The following is a 15,116-nucleotide window of genomic DNA, read 5'->3' on the forward strand; positions in this document are numbered from 1 at the left end:
TTTTAGTTTTATCTTTTTATCTCACTATACATTATTATTTAATTCAGTCAATATATATTTAGATTTACCTAGATATTTACCGATGCCTCTGCTCTATTTCCTCTTGCTTCTCAGATATTCCATCATGATCACATTCCTTTTGCCTTATGTGTATTATTTAGAATTCATTCTAGTGACGACTTGTTGGTGAGAAAACCCTCAGACTTTCATTGTGTAACAATGCATTGTTTTATACTTTTTGTTATAAGATATTTTTATTTGATATAGGATTCTAGATTGATAATTTTTATTTCCTTAACACATTGAAAATATTCCACTTGCATCTGGTTTGCTTTGGTGCCACTGAAGCTCTGCTGTCAGTAAAATTGTAGTTTTTTTAAAGGTAAACCTCTTTTCCTTGCTTTAAGATATTCAGTTTGTCTAGTTTTTCCGTGGTTTTACAGTGATTTGACTAGCGAATAGATTTTTTAAAAAATTATCTTGTTTGATAGTTTTTGAAACATAGATAATTTAACTGATTAAAATATATTAGACCTTCTCATTCTCTCTCACATGTCTCTTAACATTTCTTTTATATTTTCCACATCTTTGTCTTTCTTTGCTGCAGTTTTCAGATATATCTTACTGTTCAATAAAACTCTTTTTCTATTAAGTTCATTTTTTTTTTGTTTCTAATTTTAATCATTATATTTTTTGTTTCCAGGAATTGCTTGGTTATTTTTCAAATATGAATGGTCGTTTTATAGTTTCTTGGTCTTTATTGATATTATTGATCCTTTCATTATTAAAAAAACATAATAAACATTTATTTTATATCTTGTCTGATAATTTCAATATCTGAACTGTTTGCATGTCTGATTCTGCTCCATATGTTTTTCTGTTGCACCTGGTGACTTATTTCTGTTTTGTAATTTTGACTGTGAATAAATATTTCTTGGAGTTTAATCTGAAGGAATAATTTGAGACCAAGGATGAAGGTAAGTTTATGCAGAGAAGATTTGAATTTTCTTCTGCTAGTTATAGGTCAGAAACATTTTAAATTCTTAGCCTGAAGATTTTAAATAAAATAGATACTATGAGTAAAATCTACACGAGACCTGGATTGTGTTTCCAAATTCTCAAGGGTATTTCCCTTCACTCAGAGAAAAGGCAATTTCTCTTTGCAGTTCCTTTTTGAGGGGCGGGAGATTGGGTATAATTATTTCAAGCTCACTCTCACCTTTCCACTGAGATTGTAGCCCTCTGAGGTCCAGTCTTATGGAGGAAAGTATTTTCGTATTCTTCAAGTTAGGAGACCCTGGGCTTTTTTGCCACCCTCATCCACTCCCCCAGATTTCAAAGACATAAAAACAGAAGTAAAAATCTATTAGAATTTGGCAAATGCTCACAAGGCGAAAGACAACTTTAATGCTTCCCATGTCTTTTTGGTTTATGCCTTCATTCGATATTTATTTTCTTATCAATTCATACATAAAATTAAGGTTTTAAAGACATTTGATCCAACATTTTTTTTCTTTTTTTCCCCCCAGGCATTTCAATCAGGGAACTTAGTTCACCACATTAGTCATTGATAATATCCGTGATGAATGGGGAATCTCGATGCTAGTATTTCAGAGGATTGGTAGGTGGTGTAAGTCAGATAGTAGGAGGCTGAGGAGGGAGTGAGAAGTGAAGATATGTGGTATAAGGGAAGGAGGTCCAGGGCTTTTAGTCTATATCTAGGCCCATCCCAGTTTCCTTCCTTCTTTTTTATGTCCACAGTGTCCACCATGTCAATATTCCACCAACATGGGGGCCACAATATCTGCAATCCTAGTGTTTATTCCTTACAGATTCAAATGCTATAGACGTCATAGAGTCCATGGAAATTAAATTTTCCTCTGTTCAAAGTGAAGGACAAGTAATAAATGTTCTTTGCATAATTTATCAACCTTACTGATTAATAGCATGCTGCAATACTTTCCCCTACATTCCATTCTTTTCTTTATTATATTCCAAACCTTATAACACCTTGTGAGCTCACTGCCAACTTGAGGTCTCTTTGGGCTAAACTGGCCTTTTTAGAAGCAGTCCTCCTTCTGACAAAAGATGCCATTTCCAGATACGTGGATTCAGCACAGCTGAATGGAACAGGCAGCCAGCAGGAGCAGCAGCAAACCGTAAAATCCACAATTTTAAAGTGTCAAGATAAGTATTCCATGGACCCATCCTGTTACTCTAAAATCAGATCAACTGGGAACATACATTCCAGCCAAATTTTGACAGGTGCAGCTACTGCCATGGCTCTGCTGTTCTTTGTCTAATCTGTCCATCTGCTCCCAGGATTCCTCTGTTTCTCTTTGAAATATTTCATCTGCTTTATTTAGCCTCAAATACTCCACTTTTTATTTAAGACAAGGTCTGCACACATAAGTCAAAGCAGACAGGAATGGAGCTATTATATGTAATCAGAGGAGTAAAGGCAGCCAATCTGAATAACCCCATTTTGCAAATTAGTTTTCTTGTGTCCAATTATCCCATATTCTCTGTATTTTTTTTTTTTAGGATTTTTCTGTCTGTACATAAGCAAATAAGATAGCTAATTAATTTGTTAGTAGTGGATAAAAGTGTTTACATAGATTCACTTATACAGAAGTCTTTCATGACCATCTTCTAAGTATTAAAGATGATTTTGTTTATAGAAGTTAACAAAAACATATTTCTTGCTCTCAAGCTTATAAAAAGTGATATTTCTTTTAATTGATATTTCTTAATAAAGTGGAATCTTTATTGGTATGAATTATTTTGTTGAATTTTCAGTAAGAATAGGAAGAAAAACTACCACATTGCAGGTTATGTTGTGTGCCTTGTAGTCTAGATTAGAAAGAGCTTACAGTCTACACAAACAGGGAGTGGGCTGGATCTGGCCCATGGGCTGGAATTTGTTAATCCTTGCCTTAGAAAAATCATATAAAAATGATTTGTTATTCTTGTTTTTCAGAAGGATAGACTAAGAGAACATAGGCCAAAGGATCAGAGCTTTGAATGTATTTCTAGAATTTTTTCCCTTATTTCACAGAAACCTATGTGGCTCTCCCTTTCTCTGTTGTGCAGGTTCCTAGGAGAGGTAGAGGCAAAAGTGCAGTGTTGGATGGAAAATTGGGGGAGTTGGGGACTCACAAGATATATAATATCTATATGACTTTGTAGCAATCCTCTCCTCTCTGGAGTTGGGCACTTATGTGGCTTTTACCTTCGCTGGAAGCTTATCTGGTTAGCCTGGTTCCATATCAGATCCTGAGAATGGATTTGAAATGAAATTGATCAGGTGTGTTTCCTACCCGCTTTCCTCTTCTTAGTCATACTCCCTTAGGTTCTTAGATTCCTCATGTTCTTCCTGATATCCTGGGAAACCCATACTCAAAGAGAAATCCAACATGCTTATACTAAGCTGTTAATGAACGATGAGGCTAAAGTTGTTATCCTTCCCAAAGGTTTGCATATCGACTGGAAACAAAGAGCTATCACAAAATATTTAATATCTGGTTGCTATGTCAGTCATTCATGATTAATAAAGGTGAAGAGAATATTTTTGAGGTTCCCATAAACAGATGACCATATTTTCCATCTGTCCATGAAACTGCCTTTAAACCAATCTTTTTGATTATTAAAGTGTTATTCAGTTTACTGCTAAAGTCTTGCTGGTATCTCTTATTTTTTAATCACTAAAAGAGGAAGGTAGGGCCTAAATTCCTGTATGTATAAATGTTTAAATAAAATAATAGTTTGTATTTAGTATGTATCATATTTGCTAGGTAGTTTTATACAAGAGTGCAGTAAATTTGTATTTGAAAAGTATTCATAAACCTAATAAAAATGCGAGTAAAAAGACAGCAGTATCAATGATTCATATTATATAGAAAAATATGGCCTGGATATTTTGTACCATTCTCTTCAGTGCCAAGAACAGAGGTAATATGTACAAATATGCTGGCAGAGTATTGTGTGTGGTTGTGTGTGTGTGTGTGTGGAAAAAATGGCAGTATATTAGTTATCTATTGCTGGAAGATTATACCCCAAAACCTAGTAGATTAAAGTAACAACCATTTATATGCTGATGGTTCTGCAATTTGGGCTGGGTTCAGTTGATGGTTCTTCTGTTGATCCTGCCTGGAGTCCTGTGCCTGTAGTCATCTTGTTGTTCAACTGGAGGTGGATGGTCCCAATGGTATCACTTTCACGTCTGGGGGTTACCTGGGGCTGTTAGCCGAAGTGCCTTGGTTTTCCTCCATGTAGTTTCTCCAGGAGAGTAGTCTGAGTTTTGTACATGGTGGTAGTAGTATTTCAGAACATGCTCTAATGTGCTAGCACATCTCAAGCCTCTGCTATGTCATATTTTCTTATGTCCTAATGGTCAAAGCGAGGCATACACCACATGGAGAGTCAATGTGGGAGGGAACTACACAAAGATGTGGATGCCAGGGAGTGTGATACATTGAGGTTGTTATTATGGTTATAAGATCTTCTTCCATAATGATATATTGAAAAGTCATTATTTTCTTTATTATCACAGAACTAATAGATCCGTAATGTATATTTCACAACTTTATATAGCTGATTTGAAGTACTATGTTTAATATTCTGTGAGATGACAATTTAAATAATTTCAATTGTTTTCCTAAGATGTCATGACCTTACATGAGTGTGGGGGACATGTAGTGAAGCTATATTACAGTTCAGAAGCAATACCACCAATGCCTTATAGTGCTCAAGATAATTTTAAGAACATGGGCTTTAATTGACAACTCTGACACTTGATATCTTGGGCAAATTCTAAACCTCTTTAAGTCTCAATTTCCTCAGCTAAAATAGTTGATAATAAGAATTTGAAGAACACTATGTAATGCATAAAAGTGCTTTTCCTAGTGATAGCCACACATGAGGGTACTTCAAAAAATTCATGGAAAGATTCACATTATCTTTTAATTCTATTTTCCATGAATTTTTTGAAGTATCCTTATATTAAATCCTGAAAAATATTATCTACTATCATTATTTAAGAATAATAGAGAAAATTTTCCTTGTATATTCTTCCTATATTCTTCAATGACTCTTCATCTGCTAACAGTCTTTTTGTTGCTAATTTAAAAATTATTAAAATATAATTATATATTATGTGGAGGCAGCACCACCACAAAGAAGACTAGATAGTATTCCCAGTTGACTCCATCTCCAACTGGATATACTGGCTTAATACACTTTATTCTCATCCTGGAATGAATACATTCATTCCTTCCTGAAAAGAATTTATAACACTTAGGAATCATAAAATTTTGTAGATGTTTCTTTCTGCATTGCTTTTCTTTCCATCCTACTTTTATAAAGCCCAAAGTGTCAAATTAAGAAAACAAACAAACTGTATTTATTTTTGTGGGATACAGTGTGTTGTTTCAGTACATGCCTATAGTGCACAATGATTCATTTAGGGTAGATAGCATAGTTTTATACTCATTAGTCCACCCCTGCTCTCCCCCCACTCCCGACTTCTCCCCTCTCAGCCTCTAGTAACCATTATTCTGCTCTCTACTTCTATGAGAGACCATGCTGTATTTGTCTTTCTTTGTCTGACTTAATTTGATTTCCCGCTATTTATTTTTAAAATGTCTCATAAGTTTTTGTGTTATGGTTACCATGAGGCTTAGAAAAAAACATATTATAGTTATAACAGATTATTTTAGACTAATAACAACTTAACTCTGATATCTAAGAAAAAAGAAAGCACAACTTCATGCTTTGGCGTAATCCCCCCACCCCTTTTTGACATTTTGTTGTTTCAAGTTACATCTTTCAATATTGCTTATCTCTTATATGGTTGTTGTATCTGTTGTTGTCTTGTTAAGTTTGTCCTTTAGTCTTCATACTAAGGTAGTAAGCAGTTTATTCACTCCCCTTATGACATTGGAGTATTCTAAGCTTGCCTGTCAACTTATTTTTATTAATGAGTAATGTACCTACAAATGTTTTCTTGCTGCTCCTTAGTGTTGTCTTCTTTCAGACTGAAGAACTCCCTTTAGCATTTCTTGTAAGGCAGGTCTAATGTTGATGAATTCCCTTAGCTTTTGTTTGTCTGAGAAAGACTATTTCTTCTTCATGTTTGAAGGTTAGTTTTGCTGAATAGAGAATGTGAAGCTGACAGTCTTTTTCCTTCAACACTCTGAATATATCATCTCATTCTCTTCTGGTCTGTAGGGTTTCTACTGAGAAATCCACTGAGAGGAATATTGGGGCTCTGTTGAATGTTATGTTTCTTTTCTCTTGTTGCTTCCAGTATCCTTTCTTTGTCTTTGGTTTTTGATAATTTGATTATGATGTAGCTCGGGGTGTTCCTCTTTGGACTGAATTTAATTGGCAACCTCTGAGCTTGCCGTACCTGGATGCTGTCATTTTTCTCCATGCTTGGGAAATTTTCAGCCATTATTTCTTTGAATGTGCTTTCTATATCTCTTCCTTTTTCTTCTCTTTTGAGTATGCCAATTATGTGAAGGTTATTTCGCTTGTGGGAGTCCTGTATTTGCTGTATTTCTGTTTCATTTTACTTATTTGTTTTTCTTTTTGCTCCTCTGGTTTAATAATTTCCCATGCTTTATCTTCCAGCTCACTGATTCTTTCCTCAGTTTGATTTAGTCAGTCATTGAAGCTTCCTATTGAATTTTTCAGTTCAGATAACATATTTATTTCTGAAATTTTTATTTTTATTTTAACTGATTCAATTCCTTTGTCAAGATTCTCCTGAAATGTTTTCCAGATATCATTTAATTTTCTGTCTGTATTTTCTTGTGACTCTCTCTCTGAACATCCTTAAGAGGGTTATTCTGAACGCTCTGTCAGACATTTATTTCATAGATCTGCTGTTCCTCTGAGTCTGTTGCTGGTGTTTTGTCTGTTTCCTTCGGTGTCATATTTCTTTGTTCTTTCTTGATCTTTGTGTCTTTATGTTGAGGCCTGAGGATTTGAGAAGATTGCTATCTCTTCTAGGCTTTATTGGTATTCTTTGGTGATGTAAGACCTTTATTGGTTAATATCAGAGCTTTGTCTCTGATCTGTGGGGTTTTTTTGTTTGTTTGTTTTGTTTTTGTTCATTTCTGTGTTGGATTTTTATCTACCACCACCACTTAAACTCTTCACTGGAACTAATTCATTGTCCTTTGGTCAATTCCAAAATTGAGGGTACTTTGTATAGGGACCAGCACTTGAGCCCTGTGGTTGAGCTAAATTGCTGCATTGCTGCTGATTCTCTGAGGAAGGCTTGTAGTGTGGTTCACCTTTAATTGTTGGCTTTCTAGTCACTTGCAGGTCTTGTGAGGTCAGACACACCTTGGCTACATGGAATTCTGCACTAGACTGAGTCTTCCCAGCAAACTGCATCCTCTGCAGTTCTGTCTCCCTGACCAGCTTTCACTGAGTGGGCCTGTGCCAGTTGGAAGGCAGATCAGCTGTCCGTGCTGCACTCCAATATAACCCCTCTGGGACAGCCTTCCCCCACAATCCAAATGCTTCCCATGGGGTGGGTCATGTGTGAGTCCCTCTCTCTGACTCACTGGCCTTTGGATGGCTCCTTTCTTTGGACAGCTGGGCCTCTAGTCCCTATGTGGGTCCATGTGAATGCTATCAATGGTCTCATTGGCCTGGGGGCTAGTACGGTGTGCTTTGAGGCCCTTTTCTCCCCTGCAGACTCCAAGTAACTTCGTGCAAAGGGCACAGCTTGGCTTTTGTCGGCTCTTGTTCCATGTGCTACAACTTCTTTCCATCCCTCAGCAGGGCCAGCCCTGAAGTGGCCAAAGCTTGAAATGTTTGGAGTGGTTCCTTCTTTCTCTGGCTACAGCTTCTCCTACCTTCATGAACTCCATGGGTCTCTTCTCTTCTCCCAAACTCCAGTGGTCCCTGGTTGTCAGTCTTTGCTTTTTCATAGTTGTAAATTGATCAGTTGTTGCAGACAGCGGCTCTGGGGACCATCTATTCTGCCATCTTGATGATGTTTCCCCCCAAAGTGGCAGATTTAGTAGAAACAACTGAGGATTTGGGATCAGGGAGATCTGGGTAGAAATCTCGCCTCTGTCACTTATATCTATATAACTCTGAGTCAGTGTTCCATCTATAAAATGGGGATAATAATAAAGCCTTAGCAGGGATTTTGAGAATTCAGAGGGATAATGTTCATAAATTGCCCCGCACATAGCCAGGCTGAATAAATGGTAGCCCTTATAGTAAATTTAAAGGTACTTTTTCAGAGTTATGTGGATTTATTATCTAATCACAGTCTAAAAAACGAGCCTTATGACACCTTGGTGTATAAGAATATTTTTGCTGCCAAAGTTATCAGTGTAAGTTTTAATCAAAGATTCCAGATAGCTGTGATTACTTTGCATTTCTGTGTCAAGATTGCCTCAAGACATATCCAAGAACAAATAGCCTACTGTCGGATAGAAATATGGAAACAGTCTTTGGAACGTTAACATGCAGCTAGCTCACCATGACTCTTTCTGAAACACTGCAAAGCTGCTCCAAAAAACATAAAAGACAGAAGGAAACATCAGGGAATGTGAAGAGAAAATAATCAAGAGGAGACAAATTAACTTTAGAAACTTTCTATAATAAATTTTAGCTTATATTCCTTTTCAAATGAATGCAATATTATTTTTAGAATTTTGTGAGAAAACTATACAAATCACAAAAAATACCTAAGCACAAATTAAACCAAACCTCATTTCTTCTACTCCAAAGACATGGCCTAATTATGTTCAACCTATTTGAAAGTGGCATTACTCTAAATCCTTCAGGTTACTATTTAGTAAGCAATTAATGGTATCCTAGTAGACTGACAGCATTAAAGATCTTTCTAGAAACAACAGGATTCTAAGAAGCCATGGTATTGTGGGATTGAAAGACATAATACCTACCTAACCATCTCATTTAAGTTAGGTTTCTTGGTTCTCTGGCAGGAATGCAGTTTGCAGGGTCCAGCACCTCTTAGACACAGAGTGAACAGAGGAAGAGCTCATAAGAAATCTGAAGACAAGTAGGTGGGTCAAGGACTGACACAAGAGGCTAGATCCCTGGGGGTTTATATTCAACCATAAGGAGATAGATGATCACCAGTAAATATGTTAAGTGACTTCTTATGTAACAATGTTAGAAGTCTATGAGTACAACAGGAAACAGAAATATAGAGAAAGGCCAGGGGGGTGGTATAGAATGTGAGATGGGAAGAAGGTGGCAGATTGCAGAATTAAATAGGATGATCAAGTTAAGCTTCATTGAGAAGACAAGCAAGACTTGAACGAGGTGAGGAGACCAACCTTATAGATATCTGGGGACAGAGTGGTCTGGATGGAAGGAGCAGTAAGTGCAAAGGACCTAAGGTGGAGTGTGCTTGGTAAGTTCAGGGACCAGTGAGGAGGCCAGTGTGGCTGGAACAGTGAATGAGGAGGTGGGCAGTGGGAGAAAGAGTCAGAGGGCCCACTGGGAGCCATACCGCATAGAAATGTATGGGTCATGATAAGGGTTTGGATTTTACTCTGTGTGAAATGGAGAGATTGCACAAGGTTTTGAAGAAAGTACCATTGCATGACTTAGGTTTTTAAAAGATTCATTGGTTGCTGAATTGGGAATAAGATATGGGGTTGGGGGTAGGAGAAATAAAGGTAGAAGCCCATAAACCAGCTAGGAGGCTTCTGCAGTAATCCTGGCAGGAGGTGGTAGAGACTCAGATGAGGATGGTAACAGTGGAGATGGTGGGAAGTGTATCCTGAATATATTTTGAATGTACAGCCAATGGGGATTTCTTAATGGAAATTAGTAAGGACTTTTTGGCATGTCAACTTCATTTTAGTGCTGTCCATCATGCATCCAAGTTTCTAACAGTCAGCTGAGGAAGCAATTATAATCCTTCCCAGCTGCTCAAGGCAACACACTGAATCATTTGGTGATGGCATTTGACCTTCCAGGCATGCTGGACTGAGGCAGAAGGGGTAGGGTGGGGTGGGGCTTAACACTGACTTCCTCTTGTAAGATAACTCCTCAAGTAAGGGATGGTTCCAAGCAATGGATGAAGAGTTTCATCAGACAATGAGGTAGTGGATATGTCAACTGACAAGGGAGGCTCACAGAGGTGTGAGTAAGAGGTTAAGGTTCAGAGTACTTGGTGGACCCCGAGCCCTTTTATTTATACCTGTTCTGGTGTTTAGGGCCTTACTCTTTCTTCATCAATACCATAACTTGTACATGAAAAGAACTGGTGAAGCCGTGAATGTCAGTGGACATAATTCAACAAATTACTTGCCCTAACCCTAAGCTTGGTTTTTCCCTAACCCTAAGCTTGGTTTTTCCCTAACCCTAAGCTTGGTTTTTGGCCACCTCAGCCCTAAAATTTGAAGAGTTAAGAAATTCTTTAGAAATTTCAGAGACAGCCTCTGGGTATCAGCTTGTTCCTTAAGCCAAGCATTTAGGGATATGAGCTTGTCATTCTCTCTTTAATCTGTTTAATGCCACTAGAAGAAGTAGCACCAACAGGTTGTGACTTCCCACAGTTTCTTCGTTGCAGTGTGGCCTTACACATCTTGCTCTCATTGCTGCAGCCCCTCCATAGCACTAATTTTTGTCAGGTCTTCTAGTCACAAGGAACAAAACTAAATCTAATGTAAGCTGGAAATGAATTTATTGGAAGATAAATCATGGAATTACTAGAAACACTGAAGAATTAAGATTAGACATGGCAACAGGTAAGGCTGCTTACAGCAGGAAACACAGCCCACACCATGGCTCAGAAGAGCCTGTTGGAATTCTGCTGGAGGCTTCCCCAGCTGTGTTTGCCAGTTGGCACTGACAGATCTCTGGTGTCAGGCTCTGTTCTAGATTCCAGTCACTGGGTGTGTTCATCACTCCTGCAAAACTTCCACTCTCCAGTGGGGGCATCCAATTGACTGATCTTAGGTCATGTATTTGATCTGGCTTTCCAATTGCAGTGTAGCAATTTAGCTCAACCACAGTGCTCAAGTGCTGGTCTCCACAGGACATTCCCCCAATTTTGGAATTAACCAAAGGACAACAAATTCGTTCCAGTGCAGAGTTTAAGTGGTGGTGGTAGATAATAATCCAATAATAATTCTTCTTTCTCCCATAAGAAAATATTTGAATGCCAAGGAGCAGAACATAAAGTGAAATAATAAAACTGGAAACATTTTAAAAGAAACACATTTGCACAGAAATGCATTATAATTTGTATATACTGTACTTTGTGTTTGCCCTAATGGACTCACTCCATCCTCTTTTCTCAGATACTTTTCTATTTAAAATGTCATGACTGTTGACTTGAAATTTTCCTCTCCAAACTCATATATTAAATTTCTAACCTTCAATGTGATAGTATTAGGAGGCGGGGCCTTTGGGAGGTAATTAGGTCATGAGGTTGAAGTCCTCATGAATGGAATTTAGTGTCCTTATAAAAGAGACCCCAGAGAGTTCTCTTTCTGCCATATGAGGATACGATGAGAAGACACCAGCCTGCAACCTGGAAGGGTGTCTTCACCAGAACCCAACACCAGATCTCAAACTTCCAGCCTTCAGAACTATGAGAAATAGATTTCTGTTGCTTGTATACCAGTCTACAGTACTTCATTAACAGCCTGAACTAAGTCAGAAATTTCTCCTTATTTTAGAATTAATTTTTATTAATTCTTCTCTACTTAACCTCATTTTTTCCTCTTCTTGCTCAGCTTTTATTTCTTTCAGTTCATGAGCATCCATTTTTGTCTTTACCCCTCTTTTTTTTTTTTGCTTTTCTGATTGACTTTATATCCTGTTTCCCCTACTTATTTTATCTAAGACATGTTGTGTATATATATATATATCTGGTTTTCCTTTCTTCTCTTATCATATGAAATGCACTGGTGAGAACCTAAGCAAAGTCATGTAGGTTTTGTTTATTTTCAATCCCACCTAATCACTATTCCTTCTTCCTAGTCCTTTAGTCTTACTACCATAACTTTCAACTTTTTCTACTATTTCCCACTGGTCCAGGGGTCCCATGTATGCTGAAGACAGCAATTGGCCTCAGAAAGGCTAGTATTGTGGCTAAGAATGTGTCCTTCAGATTTACACTGCTGGTGTCAATTATATGATATAATAATAATATCTACTTTATTGGATTGTTAAGAAGCTTAAATGAGTTATAGCTTGTTATGTGTTTAGAACAGTGCCTGTAACAATAGTAAGCATGGTGTAGCTATAAAGTTATTATTATCACTGTTTTCTGTATCATAGCATATCTGTTTCTTTTCCCATTATCCCTGGGTCCTCTTGTATTATTTCTAAAGTATTAAGATGATGTAATCAGCATCATGTGTTCACAGATTTAAATGGTTTAAGGTCTGATTCCAATCCAGATGGCATATCTCTATTTCAATATGAGGTTTATAAAGCTATAAAAGTCTTAACTCAAAGAGGTGCTCATATTTGTTTGCCAGCTTGGTGAAGATATTTTTTAAGAAAATGGGCTTTTGAGCTCTTTAATACTCAGTGTAGGTGACCACCCCAAACTTAATGTCTAGAGTTTCCTTTCTAATTAGATCTTTTAAACGGTAAGTTATCTTTCCTACTCCCAGAGTCCAACATTTTATTTAGAAAATTTTTGAACATGCAGCAAAGTTGAATGAATTTTACAGTGAATAGAAGAATCAAGTAGAGAGAGGAGAAAGAGGGGATGGAGGGAGGGGGAAGGGAGAGAGAGAGAGAGAGAGAGAGAGAGAGAGAGAGAGAGAGAGAGAGAGGGAGAGAAAGGCAACTAGAAGTATATATAAAAGGGCATAGGCTATGGGTGACTTTAAATTTGAGGGCAAATGCCTGAATGGTCCTTTTAAAGGAAGTGGCTGGAAAGTAGGGAGCCCTGTCTGCTAGGTGGGTGAGATGCCTAAGTTCTCACCTCTGGCCACTGGTTTGGGCTATTTGGGTGTGGTGGTCTACTTCTAATGCCCAGGCAGCAACCTTTGCTGTGTCGTTCCAGTTATAGTCAGTACCTGGATGCTTATTTTCTAATTCCCATTGCTCATTTTTGCCCTATCTGTTCTTTGCAATGTTTCTTGATCTTATTCATGGATTCTACAATCAGGAAGCACTTAAGTTATTTTTCTGCCTGGCTCTTTTTCCATTTGAAAAGATGCAATCATTTCTTCCATCAATCAAGCTACTCCTTGTGCATTTTTATATGTTTTTCTTACTGGTTTTGCAGCATGTGGTATCATTCTCTTTTTTCCCCAGCTCTTTCCATGTTTTCAAGAAACACTATTGAAAGATGGTTTTATAGGTAAAAGTGTGTTTCCCCTTTTCAGCTTTTCATTTGTTGTTTATACAGTTTTTACATGCTCCTGCATTTGCCCAATCTAGTATTAACCTTAAATAATTTACTCTGAATTCTACTTTTTCTCTACATAAAACATTTCATAAACAAACAATTGAATTCAAACAACTGTTTAGTAAGCTATCATTATTATTAGGTTGTTATTTTCAATTTAACTTTTAGTAAGTTCCTTTAAAAATAGCTTGCTTTTGATGCATTCTAATGCATATGGTAGATTATAATTCCATTTCTCTTCATATACCTCATAAATATTTTAATCTGGTGATGGATATTTGGCCTGTAGTTGACAGTTAACTAAGTATAGTAAACATTCCAATTTTTTGGCATCCTTAATTATAAGAAGCAGCTGTGAATCCAAAAGTAAACAATAAAACCTCAAGTTTGAGAAATACAAAAAATATTCTAGAAAATGTAAAGATGAAAAGCTACCATGTTCAACAAAGCCCTCTCACATCAGTACTCATTTCCTTTCTGGATCTTCACTGTGACAACCTGGTGGGGTTTCTGGTGGTAAAACTCAGGATGGTTGGGAGGAGGGGTGACTCCTGAGACTGTGGCCCAGAGGAATTCCTTACTTTCATGCTGGTCTACACTCAACTTCCAGTAATTAGTCAAAAATTACCATTTAAGTGTTCTTCACAGTTTATGGTCCAGTGGCTTCTGCTCTAGGTAAAAAGATCTTGGCTGTGATTCTCTGTATTCACTTCTGCCTCCAGTTTTCAAAGGTAGTGGGGTGTTCTTCAACCTCAATTCTGTGCTGGGTCCAGAAAAGTCTTTGGTTTTCAATTCGCTCAGCTTTTTTTCTTGTAAGGTTGGGAGTGATGACTTCCAAGTTTTTGCATGTAGTAGCTAAAACTAAAAGTCCAGGATTGTTTCTTTAACAAATTGATTAGAACAAAGAGTTGTCTATAGGAAACAAAAAAGAACCTTGATACATATTTGCCATCAATTTCAAAATTAGCTCAAAATAGATCATAGACCTCAATGTCTTTTTAAGCTAAAAATATAAAACTTCTGGAAGAAAATATAGGTGAAAATCTTCGTAACTTCAGGTTGGGCAAAGTTTTCTTAAATATGACATCAAAATATGGTACATAGAAGAAAAATTTGATTAATTTGCCTTTATGTAAATAAAAAATTTCTTCTCTTCATAAGGCAGTTTAGGAAAATCAAAAGACAAGCCAAAAACCATTTAAAAATATTTTCAATTTCATGTCTTATAAAGGACTAGTATCCAGAATGTAAAAGGAGCTCCTTAAAGCACAATGATAAAAAATTGAAAAACCAGTTTAAAAAAATGAGTAAAATATTTGAATATACACTTCACCAAAAGAGAAAATAAGCAAATAAGCACATGCAACAATTCTAAATATCATTTATTATTAAGAAAATGCAAATTAAATCCACAGTGAGATGCCACTGCACACCTATTAGAATGTTTAAAGTACAAAAAGAAAACTGACAATACCAAGTGCTAGCAAGGATGTTGAACAACTGGAACTCTTGTACATTGCTAATATGAATGAAAATAGTACAGCTACTGCGGAAAACAGTTGGCAGTTTTTTGTTAAATTAAACACATGATAATCATAAGGTTCAACATTCTCACTCTTAGGTAATTTATTCAAGAGAAACGAAACAAAACAAAACAAAACTGTACATTGATGTTTACAGCAGCTGTATTTGCAATAGCCCCAAACTGGAAACAACCTAAATGTCCTTCAGC

Source organism: Cynocephalus volans, chromosome 5, assembly GCF_027409185.1.
Source record: "Cynocephalus volans isolate mCynVol1 chromosome 5, mCynVol1.pri, whole genome shotgun sequence".
Taxonomy (NCBI): Eukaryota; Metazoa; Chordata; class Mammalia; order Dermoptera; family Cynocephalidae; genus Cynocephalus; species Cynocephalus volans.